General features: G+C 33.3%; 1 long non-coding RNA gene across 3 annotated transcripts in view; it reads right to left on the reverse strand.

Moving 5' to 3' along the window:
* Window positions 1–14,864, reverse strand: part of LOC309632528 — a 239,948-nt gene that overhangs the window by 92,737 nt on the left and 132,347 nt on the right. The gene's annotated exons all lie outside the window — the stretch shown is intronic.

The raw sequence follows: 14,864 nt of genomic DNA on the forward strand, positions 1-14,864 counted from the left end.
GAAAGACAGAGAGGAGCTTTAGTCATCTGATGGGGAAGTGATAAGAAGTCTGGTGGCTCTGGCCATACTTCCAAAGTGTTGTGTGATCCTGATCCTGTTCATTTTCCGTAGCACCCTGTACACTGGCTACCACGGCACCACGTTATAATGAAGTGTCCACATACATAGTTGGTTCTCCCAGGGCAGGACTATTTCATTCTATGCCCCTATTACCTAGTAAAATGTCTAATAAATGGCAGGCCCTTGGTAGAAAAAATTGGTGACTGAACTGAACACACTCTGAAGCAGGGCTGAGAGCCCCAGCACTAACCCAGTAGTGGCTGTTGTTAAAACGGTAACATTAGCACGGATGGCCAGAAGAGTATGTGCCATCCCTGCGCCAGAGTGGTAACACTAGAGGAGATGTCTGCCTCACCGATCGCATGCTCTGCTGGCACTGCGTTCACTCCAGCCTCACAGAGTCCTAATAAGGAAACCTGCTGAAAAGGGCGTCTGGTTTCCTATGAATTCCACTAGATCATCATTTGAATGGATTAGATAGCCAAGCTACCTAATAACCACTGGATATTGTGTATGTGTTTACTGGCCTAAATATGTGCCAGCTGTGGAAAGTACTCAAAGTACCTTCTTTTGCCCTTACTTTCCATATCGAGTCCATCACTAGACCTGGATATGAAGGCAGACTCTGGAGCCAAAATGCCTGGGTTCAAAGCCTGGCTCTACCACTGACAAGCAGTGTGACCTTGGGGAAATGACCCAGTTTCTCTGTGCTTCAGTTTTCTTATCTGTATAACAGAGAAAGTAATAGTACTGATCCATAGGCTTCGTCCAAGTATAATGTGAATTAAAATACGTAAACACTTAAAACAGCACCACTCAGTGTGATTTATCTAACCTACTCTCTCCTATTCAACCCCATAGCCATTATCTTAGATTACTCCTACATCCTTTCCTGACTGGTCTAGCCTCTAAGGTCCCTTGCTCTAAAGTGTCCTCCAAACAATTTCTAGGTTATCACTGTTAACTTTGCATTTGCCAGTCACCTTTCCTAGAATGCCCATCTCTTGCTTAAAACCTCTCTATGAGGGACTTCCCTGGCGGCCCAGTGGTTAAGACTTTGCCCTCCAATGCAGGGGGTGCAGGCCCAATCCCTGGTTGGGGAGCTAAGATCCCACATGCCTTGTGGCCAAAAAACCAAAACATAAAGCAGAAGCAACACTATAACAAATTCAATAAAGACTTTAAAAATGGTCCACACCAAAAAAAAAAAAAAAAAACTTCTCCATGACTTCTCATCCAAAGTCCAGGAAGTCACCGAGCTTTCATAAATTCCTGCATATTCGTGTTAATCTTATTTTACTCAGCCTCCCGCTCGTTTGCTCCAACCCTTAGCTGCAGTCAATCAGATTCTTAATAATTTCCAATATTCAATGTGCCCTTTCTCATCTCCATAACTTGGCATATACCCTCCTCACTAGAACACATACCACTGTTAACTTCAGGTCGCACTTTAAGATAACTCAAAAACTTCTCTCTGAAACTTTTTCTGAACCTTTCAATCCACACCCATTGCCTCACCACTGCAAAACACGTCGCACTGTTCTTCAATTATTTGCTTATACATCTTCCTAGGCTGAATTTCTTGGGAGAAAGGCCAATACATTTCCCATCATTGTATTTCAAATCCCTAAACCCATGGTTGTCAACTCAATAAATGATTATTGAATGAATGAATTTGTGCCGACTTGCCTTTCCTAATGGTTAGCTTAATTAGAACATACCATTACTGTGAGTTCATCCATTATTTGCTTTGACCAAGGCAAACATTTAAATCCCTTAAAGCAAAATTTCACAGAACCTAAAATTATATGCTATCCGGCTTGTCAAGAATAGCGCCTAAGAGGGAGTATAGTTTAATGCAGTGGTTCTCAAAGTGTGGTCCCTGGACCAGAGGCATCAGAATTACCTGAGAACCCCTTAGAAATGTAAAGTTTTGGTCTGCTCTTCAGACATAATGAATCAGAAACTCAGGGGATGGAGCCCAGAAATCTGTGTTCTAATAAGCCCTCCAAGTGATTCAGATATACTCTCAAGTTTGAAAATCACTGGAGTAATTAGAGCAGACTGAACCAGACCGCCTGAGTTCAATTACCAGCTCTACCCATTATTAGCAGTTAGACAGTAGAACATTACTTAACCTCTCTGTGTCTCAGCTTCTTCATCTATAATACAAGAATCATAATAATTAGGGTTGTTATGATGATTCAATGAGTTAATGCACAGAAAGTACTTACCACAGTGCTTAATCGGTTAATGATACTTAATTAAGTCTAGCTCTTATTCTTACAAAATCACTATCCTCATGAAATTTATTCTCTATGAGGTGTTCTTCATATTTCCTCATTCTTTTGATTTCATATCCAGAATCTATTTTCATGCTGGTGAATACAACTACTGATAAGTTTGATGAGAACCAGGACTGAATAAAATAGGGCTTCCAGGCCACTAAAAGTCACTGTACCTCCCCACACAGGTCTGCAATCATATATAAGATTCCATGAATGAAAGGAGAATTTGTTTTCTATTCTAAAATTAATTGGCTCATGATCTAACAAATGCTGCTTTTGGTTTTTTATAACATAGCCTCATAGCTTTATATGGATTTCTTTTCTAACATCTTTTTCTATTCTTCAGTAGTTTTATCCTTGATAATAGTAACTACTTATCAAGATGAATACCATCCACCAAAAGGAAGGCATTTCAAGAAAAAATATCCCCCAAATGCAAAACTGTCTAAAAAATGTTTAGGTAAGAAACTGTTTTGATGTAGGCAGAATATCTTGAAACATTATTTTTCTAGAAAATGGAATGCTCATCCATTCTGCCTGCTATTAGATACTGTACACCTTCCAAATATTTAACAGCATTTCAATCTCGGAATTCGTAAAATTAAAGAAATAGTCTTACAGTGGCAAAGTGACAAAGTGTACAGGTACAAAATTTCATGGGAAAATGTCTGGAAGTATTTGTTGCCTTCATTACCAGTTAGAAAATTGCATTTATACTCGTTACTGTTTGTAATATTATCCAGAGTTAGGGCCACTATTTTGCTTTTTATTATCTTGAGGAGAAGGTAAATTATGTACACTATACAAACACGCATGCATTCGTATACACAAGACAGAGCTAAGTTTAAATTCTTTTAAAATGTGTATATTCCCTGGTAATGCAAGCAATTGTCCTATGGCAGTCAGCCTTTTTGGAAATATTTAAATCAAAAGCAACTTCTCTAGCACTGAAACAGGTCAGTGGCCTTGTATGCAATCCTTTGCCCAGCAATGCATACATTTTTGTTTCAGAAAACTTCTGGTAAGGTATTTCTCAGCTTTCTTAGAAATCTTTCTCATTCTTTGTCACATAAACATTCACTCTACTGATGTCTTAGCACACTAAATTTTATTATTCAGAGAGTTAATATGGAATTGTAGGCCTGTACTTCAACTATGGCATTTTAATTATTTTGAATGCATCTTAACTAGGACATGATTGAAAATGAAACCCTTAAAAGAGGTAAATAATCTTGTGATTAATATTGGAAAGAGATGAAAAAGTCTACAGTGAAAAACTCTGAATAGCATGTTTAATTTTAGGTATCCCAATTTGAGAAGGCAAATTAAAGAAAGATTCAAAAATTCAAAATGATTAAGAGAAAAGGTGACGGTAATTAATGAAGAAAGCGTACAGGATTTCACTTGATAGAACATGGTGAAGCAGTGCTTAGTGGTAGAGATGATAATTTACTGATATTTAAGGAATATGAACCATGAGAAAGAATATAATTTTCTAAAAATATTGGTACAGTGGGAATTATTAGGGATATTTGGAGGAATTTTTAAGGCAAAAAGATGAAAAGAACCCAAGAAGAAAATTGGATGGTGATACAGATCTATAGTTTAGGTCTGTAACACTAAAACAACCTCTTTCAATAGTTGACTAACTCACATGTCAGCTGATTTTTATGCATATAAATATAGTACAGAGAGTATAGTGTTTTGTATGTTTTAAAGAAAATTAGTGGTCAAAATTAGGCCCAACTTCTGAATCCTGGAGCTCATATTCAGTAAACATAGAAACAAAATGCAAATACCTTGCTTAAACACACTAAGTTACTATTTCAAATTCCCTATTACAGTCTTAGAACAGTCCTATCTATTAATAGATTAATATCTATTAATCTATTAATGTACTAGTGTTAAAACAATATTAAACAAAAAGTGTTCTCTAGCTAGACAGACAACTCCTATTGCTATTAGAAGAAATCTCATGAGTTAATTCATCAAAAAAAAAACCAAAAAAACAACCACTTTGGTGTGTTTCTCGAGATATGTATCAGACTTTACATAAAATGTTGGCATACAAATTTCAGGTACAGGCAGCCTGATACCAGAGACGATATGGATGAAGTTAAAAGATAAATGAGTACCGATTCTGAAAATCTGGATTCTAGTGTTGATTGGCTCACTTCACCGGCTGATCTGAAGCAAGCCATCTGCTCTTTAAGTCCCTGCTTCCCCATATCTGTAACGGGAATAACTTAGGGGGATATATGAATCAGTTGGATAAGACCATCTATAACAAGTGCTTAATAAGATAAAGCTCTAAATAAATAAAATGAACATTTTTTGGTAAAAAGCCTCATTTTGAGTAAAAAGATCATGCAAATAACTTACTATTCATCCAAGTTCTTCGATTTCTTAGAGAAATGAGGTTTTCTTGGATTAAGATAAAGCTATTTATTGTATGAATTGCATGGATAAAAGTCATTTCACAGTATTAAATACCATAATTTCAGCCATTACTTACAAATTATAATTTGTGTATCTCGAATGCTTAAATGTCTTTTTATGTCATCTATTGCTATATAACATGTTTTCCAAAATACTATTTAATCTTATCTCATGATTATGTGGGTCACAAATTGTGATAGGTCTGGGCTGAACAATTCTCATGCTCCATGGGCATCAACTGAGGTCACTTGGCAGTATTTTGTTAGTGACTGATCTGGTCTGGAAGATCCCACTTAGGTTCACTTACATCCCTAGAACCTTGACAAGAATGTCTGCAGGGCTGAGCTCAGCAGAACCACTCTTCCCTTCTACGTAGCCCCATTGCCTCTGCTCATGGTTTCTGCAGCATGAACTTCTTACATAAAGTTGGACTCCTCACAGGCAGCTCGGGGCTCTAAAAAAATCAAGGTAGAACTGCCAGTCTTCCCAAAGGCTGGTCCCAGAAATGGCATGGCATCACTTCCAACGTACTCCTTTATCAAAGCAGTCATAGACCGCCTAGATTCCAGGAGAGAGAAAATATACCCTACGTCTCAATAGGACATGTGTCAAGAATGTGTGGCCATTTTTAACTGCCACAACGCATTTCTGAAGATAACTAAAATATGTATGTAAATAAAATCTTCCTGAAATATTTTTCAGCTAAATCAAGAAGACTGTAGCTTTAGTTTTAGTAAAATATTTCCATTCAGTCAAATTGATACAATTATGAGTCATTTTAGTACCAACAGTGAAGCCAGTTATGTGCCTTGTTATGAGCCTTAACTTAGACTAATGTTTATCAGTACAAGATTAAAAGAATAGTTCAATTTATTTGATATAGCTGGACAGACGATCAAGCAATGGACCCCAAAGATGGGGCCCTGGGACATAACAACAGGAAAATATATGTGGAGGAAAGATGCTGGTGGAAAGAATTTGGAGATATGACTAACATGTTTCTTTTAACAATTTGTGTGGCATAAGAGAGATTTATTTTTATTTTATGATTAACTGTGTATTCTTTTATAGACAATGACTTGATATTTTAAAAGGTAATCATGTAGCGCAATTAACCCAGGTTCTACAGAGAATAGAATTAAACTAAATATGACATATAATCTCTTTTGACCCCTCTTGAAAGTTGTGCAGAATAGTTGGTATAAAACAAGAAAAAAAAATTAACTCAAAAGGAAATAAACTATTCTCAATCACACTGCCAATGGAGAGATTTTATGGAATATCCACTTAATGGTGGTGTTTGGGAAATGAACTAGCAACTGTATCACATAAGAGCTCCAAAATGCATAATTATTTCCTGAAGACAAACTGTGATTGTATCCATGTGATAAAATGCCATATTCCAATAATGTTCTTTTATAATTGTAAACTCTGAGGCTTGTCACTACCTTACCCATTTCAGTTAAAATTGTTAATAACATGATACTTTATCAGAGAAGCCTAACATTTTTAAAAAGTCTTTAATATATGAATTTGTTATAAACTGTGTCACTTTATTTCAAACATAATTTTATAATTATTATTTCAGAACTTTAGAAGTTCAGTATTTAAAACATTTAACAATTGCCCTGTATTGTAAAGTGAAAATACCCATATATGTGAATCACACTAACAGAGATGATTTACTAAAAGTTAAAGGGCACTTAGTTTGGAAAATATAAATAATTTCACTTAATCAGTAAGACAGTACTATAATCAAGGTCAACATAGCATATTCTCTGTTACCAGTATTATTTCATGTGAATAAATATAAGATTTTAATGATTTGAAACCATCATTTGAATACATACTATCTGTATATAATGTTATATAAACTACAGCTAAGTATAAAATAGTCTGTTTAATTGTAGAAATTTCCTTTTTATTATAGCCTAGTTAGTAAATGTGAAAACATGATAGAAGTTATTATGGGAGTAGTTTGTTTTCCACTCTTCTACACACATTATAAATAAATTCATGATTATAATTGGTATTAAGGAAACTAAAAGTATAAACTATATAATTTGAAATTCATTCTTTAAAAATAACTTTTGCTAAATCTGATATAGATGATGACTATACCATCTTGAGACCATGTTCTCTGATAAGCTACAAACTGGGATGGTGGGGCAAGGTTTATATAAAGAATAGAATACTGAAATGTTTTTTTTTTTTTTCTGAGACAAGCTTTTCTATGGTTATTTCATTTTCTGGTTTTCAGGAGTCTTGCATTAAATGAGAACCCTCAGTCGGTAGCTCCTGCATTTGCCTGTTTCTGGTGTTAATTATCTTTTGTTTGCCCTTGATAATCCTGAGGTTGGTATGCAGATGATATGAAGCCTGCAGAATCATCTCAGAGTGTAAAAAACAATGGCATTGTCAATTCTGCATCACAACACTTTATAAATTATGAATGTTATCCACATTAAGGAGAGTGGTAGACTTTTAAAATTACTTCCATGAATAGATTGAATTACAAGTATTATTACATTTCATTTTATTAAGTGCATCTTAGTAGTTATTAGAGCAAATGAACATGTTCTCTCAACTACATAATAACATTAGAACTAAAAATTATGCATCAGCACTCCCAGATGCATAATGGAGCATTGTATATTTATCACTCTAAACAATATTTTTCAGCTTATATAAAGGCAATTATTACCTACTGAACAATAATATTATTATATTGGTTTATTAAAATTCAGTTTAGCAACCACCTCTTTTATGAAAAGCTCTAGGTATTTTCAATTCTTTTCAAAGAAACAACGTATACAACTAGTCCAGTTTACTTACATTTGATGATGCTTGTCTTACTATAAAATCATAAGATTGTATACCGATAACAGGGAAACAGTCACTAAAATATGATATCCTAGATTAGCTATTCATATTATAGGAAAACCAATTGAAAATAGTATTTCTAAAAGTTTTACTTGTCTAATTTGAAAGTTGTAGTTCAATATCATAATAATACATTCATATTAATGTTATTAGATTTTAAACAAAGGGTTACAAGTTATAAATATGATTACAATCTGCCTAGATCTATAGGATCAATTTTAAAGTATTTTTGCTAGTCTATGTGACTTGTAAATATCAGTTTTCAATAGAAATACTTTTATATATCACATTTAACATTCTACACTCAACTCTTGTTAATTTTGCTTTAATTAATGGTTGATGGTTTAAAAAGGATGATTATTGCATATTATATTCGAATATCACTTCAATGCTTCAAATTAAAATTTTTCTTTTCTTATATTTTATAAACTGCTTTGCTTTGATGTTAAATCTTATTAGAATGTTATTTATGTTAATAGGGTTTTTTAATAAATTTAGTTAGAATTGAATATAGCAATTTACAATATCAACATTACTTTGCACGAATGCACAAAACACCACCAATGTCTTTAAGTGTGGTGGAAGATAGCAATTGAGCTATCATTAATGTAACAAAACAAATAAAAGTTACTTTATATTTTTTGAACAGCTATGGAACATGGACTTTATTAAGAATACATGGCAACAGCTTAATTGACCTGAATTTGTGAATCCAAATTTTAGCAATAGTAAAATGAGTTAGTCTTTTACATTGGTTAACTTAGTGTATTATCATCCATTTGATTTAGCAAGCACATTATTTGCATTATTTATAATAAAAGTGAAAGCTATGATTTATACAATAAGAAAAGGCAATTATTATCTATTGACTGAATAACATTATTTTACTTGTTTATTAAAATGCGATTTAAGATTTACAAGGAAATATCTTTCAATTATATGTTTAGGTATATTCCTTGTTTAAACTTCTTACACGAATACGAATTTCTTAATTGCCCTTTTTCTAAATAAGGACTGATTTATTTATAAAATTTTCTAATCCTTCCAGCAGAAGGGAAAAATGTGCAACATTTCACAGGAAGAAATATTCTATGACTACATTGACAAAATACATTTAGATCGAGTATTTTCATTACTGTTGAAAGAGATATAAGCCAATATGACTCATTCACCCACGTATTTAAGTGAACAACAAATACCATCTCTAAGATATTTTTAGAATATTCATCTTTTTATATGTCTCTCCAAATGGTATGCACAATTTATAGGGCACACAGCATAGCAAAACTAAATTTTTCTTAATCTGCCTCCAATTCTTTTGTGTTTCCTTCTTGCTTAAGAAGTTCCAGATATGAAAGTGTTAATAATGTCTTTAAAAATAACTTCTATTTAAGAAGAAAAAATCATGTTACTTCTTAATCTTTCTAATTCTGTTCTCATAAGATGAACTTGGATTTGTTTCTTTAACACTGAATCCTTTTATAGAGACCTGATTTCTTCACTAATGAATTGAAAGAAATGACATCAGATTCCTAGGTAAGTACTATTAAATGAGTCACACACAATAGTAACACTGTTTCATGTAACAGAAAATAAATATTTGGTTCAGTCTCCTGTATATGCCTTTTTTTTTTGTAAAGCAGTGATCAGGACAGGTAAATAGCATGCAAAAGATTATGCAGTAGTTTGCAGTTTGCCTTTTGACCATCACTGAAAAATTTCTGCTAGGAAGTGAAAGCCAAGCATAATTCACTAAAATTACACTGAATGCCTCGTGATCAATAGAGATAAATCTAGTTTTGTTGTTAAATCGATTTTCCCCTTTATAGAGATATACTGTCTTGATTGTTTTAAGAATAATTGTTTCACTAAGGATTTTTATGGTGATTAGGAAAAGGTAAACAACAGAAAACTTAATGCACCTCCTTGGCATTGCCAGCATTTCAAGTTAATTTGCTAGAGATAGCAATAGAGATTTATATCATTTTGAGCAATAACGTTTTCCTGAAAGAAATTCAGTGAGGCTGATTTCCTTTCAGAAATAAGCAACCTCTGTGTTTGTTTTACTTTTATAAAATTTGCAGATCTTGCCAATATAAATATTCACTAATGCATAGGCTCTCTTATAGCTTTTATCACTTTCCTTGATTTCTTGGCATAGATCACACTGAAAAAGTCCAGATAATTTTTTTTTTTTTTTTTGTATTACAAAAATGTTTAGACTAGACTCAGGGACAAAGGTAGACCCTAAGGATTGCTTACAGTGGTGTTGCTGAATTATTTCTTAACTGTGTGTGTTCTACCCAGTTTCCAATTTTTACTAAAACATTTCATATTTTAAATACTCCATAAACAATGATTCAAATGCAGTACACTTAAACACTAAGGATGAAAGAAAAACACGAATTTAAGTAATAAACCATTATTCTATTTTTAAAAGAATTGAAACAAAAAATACTAAATATACTTCACTGAATGGTTTTAGTGAAACAACCAATTTAATGCTAGATATATATAAATGGATAATAAATACAAATATAATTTAATTCATATATTTGTATAATGTATTATCATTTATATATCCCTTTATAGAGAGTAAAGTATTTATTTTAATAAGCAATAGGGAATATTTCTTATAAGATCTTAAATTATCAAATTATGTGCTTTTGTAAATAACATAATCTTATAAATAATAATATAGAATGAGCTCATTTTGAAATTTTATTAAAATCTAAAGCTTAAAGTGAGGTATTCCTTTGGATCAATAACAATCTCACTGGTATATATCTAAGGTAATTATATTTCAGATAAACAATTTCTATTTTCCCATAACACAGCTAAAATATACAATAAGATAAAGTTGTAAATATTTTAGTCAGGAAGCAAATCCTATACTTTCTTCCTACCTGTATGCACGTATTGTAAAACAGAAACAAAGCATTTAAACAATTCATGAATATAACATATTTTGAATTTATCAATAAGAAAGAAGAATCTTAAATAATATTATAGCACGGCTTCTTCCTTTGAAAACACAAAAGAAATAACACTAGCATGCAAATTTTTATTAAATACTCATTTTTTTAATGCCAAGTAAATTTCAACCCGTAACAAGCTACTTAAACCCTTCTGAGAGGCAATCTTGTTTGTATGTGTGTACACAAAGTCGTTTTACCAGTGAAGTTTTGGCTTTTCAATAATTATTTAGGTTAAGCTATCAACTATTCACAGAATTCATCATATATACAGAAATTATCTTAAAAATGTTTCAATATCGAGGAAGATACAGATTATGTTTAAGTACATCTTAAAACATAAATAATTTTTCCCTTCAGTGAGCTAGTAACTATGGTAAATAAAACTCAAGGAAGCTAAACAAAATCAAAGTAGTTGTGACTTCCAAACAGAAAACACGTTACAAGTCACAGACTGGGAAAGATGACAACTTCTCAAGCAGGGGCGTTAGCGTAGGAGCTGTGTATGGCATTGTTGTACCACTGAAATTTATGAAACGCACTTCCCTTCTGTATTTGATGTACTTGCATTGACCCGACCCCAGCACTGTGTGAAGAAGAAGGCTGCCAAGTAATTCTTTCCTTGATTTCTTTGTAATGGATAGAAATGAAATAAAAATGATTCAGTTTTATTTAGAAATGAAACATTTAGTGGAATATAAAAGGCACACTTGTAGGAAATTGGTACATATATTTAAAAAGGAGTGTGCTCCAGTTCCTCAGTACCTGGATAATGGTGACTGCTCACATTACCCTCATAAACACCTTACTTCAGGCTTTCCCAGTTAGAAACAAAATTAACCCTTTAAAAAAGCTCCAAATTATTTGTGGAAAATTCACATGCCAGTGGTTACTTTTTCTCATGGAAACGTGATAAGGCCAGAAGATATGCTTTGAGGTCACAGGCCACAAGTAACCTTATACATATTAACCATCCTGCTATATATTAATGTACCAAGATTTCAGCAGGCTCTGGAACATTAAACCTTCTGTCATTCTTGTCCCTACTGAGTTTGATTGTGCTGAGGTTTAGCGGAATTATAAACACATATGAAAATATGCATAATATATTTCTTTTTTGAAGTGATTATAATGTGATGTTTCTGCACTGCCAGCATTCATAATAAAGCAAATGTGATGTTTCTGGGCAATATGACATCCACCGTAATCTTATTAACATGTAAGCAGCACAAGACAAAACATGCACTGTATTACCTGCTTTATTTACAGGCATAGAACAAATAGATTAATTAATGTAAACTTTTATGATCTTTGGCAACAGACACGTGCCGTCAAGTTTGGAAATCCTTGCAGTCGCAGACACAGGTGTGTCAAATGAAGGGTGTTAACAACTGTTAAGTTCTCCCTTAACAAATAAAACAATAATATCCAAACTAACTACGTGTAGTTTTAAATCGATTGATCATTTTGAACACCCAGAGACGATGAATGACAGTGAGCAACATTTACCTGACACCCTTGAATATTTCACAGAGACAAGTTGATATGAGTTTGTATAAATACTAATATTAAGCAGAATTAGCTTTGGAAAAAATAAAGAAATTGTACTGAGGTGAAAATTGTCACTGTCAGGAGAAATGAAGTTATATCAGAGAACAAGTGACATACAATTTTCTCTAGAGTGTTTTTAATAAAAATAGCTTTTCTTTGAATATTTTGAAGTCAGACATGAGAGGCAATCTGGGCGTTTGTCAGAGTTTGAGAGTGTGAAAAATTGCTGCCTTAAATCATTTAAGCTGAAAAGCAACTTCTTCCTGCTGAGATAATTTCACGTTGACTTACCGTGCAAGCCCTTCAGGCATTCCCAGCTCAGAGCAGAAGTTTTCAAGGTAAAAACATAGAGCGAGAACATGGGAGAAGCTGGGCCAAGGATCAGCAACAACTCCAGGCGTTCAGGCACATCTGACTTTGATTAATTAGAGAGCTGCTTTTCTATTTCCACATGTACCGCCTGACGGAAAGGTAGAGTGGACCGCGATACACAAACTTGGAGTTGACTCTGTTAGGTTTCAGCAGGTTTTGACATCTTCTACCAAGCTTGCAGAATCGCTGCTGAGGAGGACTAAATTGCTGAAGCAGACTTTTAATTTATTCATTTTCCTAATGCAGAGAAATTATCTGAACTGCAATAGATTTGATCTTCAACGGTGAATAAATCAGTTACTGTAAATGTTTAGGCTACATGAACAACTATCTTGCTGCATAATGAAGGATGAGTTATTTCCACTTTGAGGGAGAAAGTTTTTTGATGTAACTATTCATTTTTGCACTTAAGTACCACTCGATATGACTGTTTCCCTTTTATTTTAATTTAAAAATTCTATGTTGAAAATCTTTCTATATTTCTCAATTGTTTCACATTCAATAAAATGTTTTCTTAAACTCTTCATAAAATGTTAAAATTTAAGAAGTATCCCACCGTTTAACATTTTACTGAAAATTAATATACATGAAAAATCACTTTAGGAATATTGCTTTAAGGCTACTAAATATTCAAATAATAAATATAAGTTCAATTTAAAAAAAATAATGGTCTAAATGATCAAATAATTATCTGAAATTTGAAAAAATAGATATAAGTGCATTCTTAATGCATAGCTTCATTGAAATTTCTGATTCAGAAACAAAATACTTAAAACTAAAGCCTCCTGGTTTCCAGAAAGACAACACTTTTTAAAAAAAATCATATTTGAGTCTTCTTAAATCTTTCATTATTCTGAATTCATTTATGTTACATAATGAAAATTCTCCTTCACTCCCTCCCCCACAACCTTGTTTGCTTATTTATCATGGAAACTGTTTTTTTACAAGTTTTCGTTTTTTAATTTAGTGAGGTTCAGGGTTGCTTACTACCTTCTTATGTTCCTAAGTAAATCTGGCAGGATAAATGATGCCTTCAACCAGATTTGTATGCGATACTATTTTCCATCTTAGACCTTTAGGCTCACAAGAGTTAAGATTCAAACCGACCTTGATCAACATTTTCTCCATTTCTGGTTTGGTGACATAATGGACGAATACAGGCTTAATATCAATCACTTCTAAGGTAGAATTTGAGAAAGTCTTGCTGTGCATCAGCCAAGACATAGAGTCCTTAATGAAATAATAGGATCCTTAGTTATTATCATAATTTTTTTATAGAGAAGTCCTCACATCAGACATTGTCCCCTGCCTCTGTCAATCACATATTGCAATTAACTTATTAAATTGCACTTGAATTGGATTGACGACTAGAGAGGGGAAACTAGAAAGTTCTTGAAAACAGATTCTTCTTTTACATCCTTCAAACACTTCTGTATCAGAGAATGTGGGACATGGGTTTCTTTCTATAGCAAATTAATTTTTCACTTTTAACTTAAATAGGAGAGATTTTTAAAAACCCCTTCAGTGAACTGGATACTTACAGTTCATCCCTCATTTCTTCTCCCCATCCCCAGGGGAAGTAGCAATTAACATGATGATTGAGATATCCTTAATGTATTAACTATTAACAGTCCAATTCAATTCATGAAATACTAATTTAGCTTAAAAATACATTCAAGATGCAAAGATGAGCAAGACAGAATTCCAAGTAGCCCACTACTGAGTTATGAAATAAGAAAAGTAAATGACGTGTGCCAAAGAGAGGTAAGAAGAAAGTTTCAGGGGGATTCAAAGGAGGAAGAAATGAATCAACAACAAAATATTTACTGAGCACCTGCTGTGTGTCTGACACGTATGACATGAAACCTGACCTCCAATAGTTCAGAGATTATTGGTAAAAACACATAAGTAAACATATGATTACCAAACAAATAATCAGCATTATAATAAAGATAAGAACAGAGTGTTAAGGGGATATACGGGAAGATATGCACAGAGCATTGAGCCTGAGAGAACCAGAAAAGACTTCACGTTGGGGACAACAGTTCAGAATGACTGTGAAGATCTCCAGCAGAAGCAACAGCATTAGGCAAAGGCACACAGGAGGGGATGGCTCTGGCATGTCTGGGGAAAGGGGAATAGCCCATTGTGTCTCAAACAGAAACACAGGGGCTGCGCACAATTAGTGGGGAACTGGGAATTGCCAACATGAAACCACATAACCTTTACGATCATGTACTTCGGAAACTTCACCCAGGCATAATACAGTTTGTGGAAAAGAAGAAAGATAACATGA

The sequence above is a fragment of the Balaenoptera borealis genome (assembly GCF_965194805.1).
Source record: "Balaenoptera borealis genome assembly, chromosome: 7".
Classification (NCBI taxonomy): domain Eukaryota; kingdom Metazoa; phylum Chordata; class Mammalia; order Artiodactyla; family Balaenopteridae; genus Balaenoptera; species Balaenoptera borealis.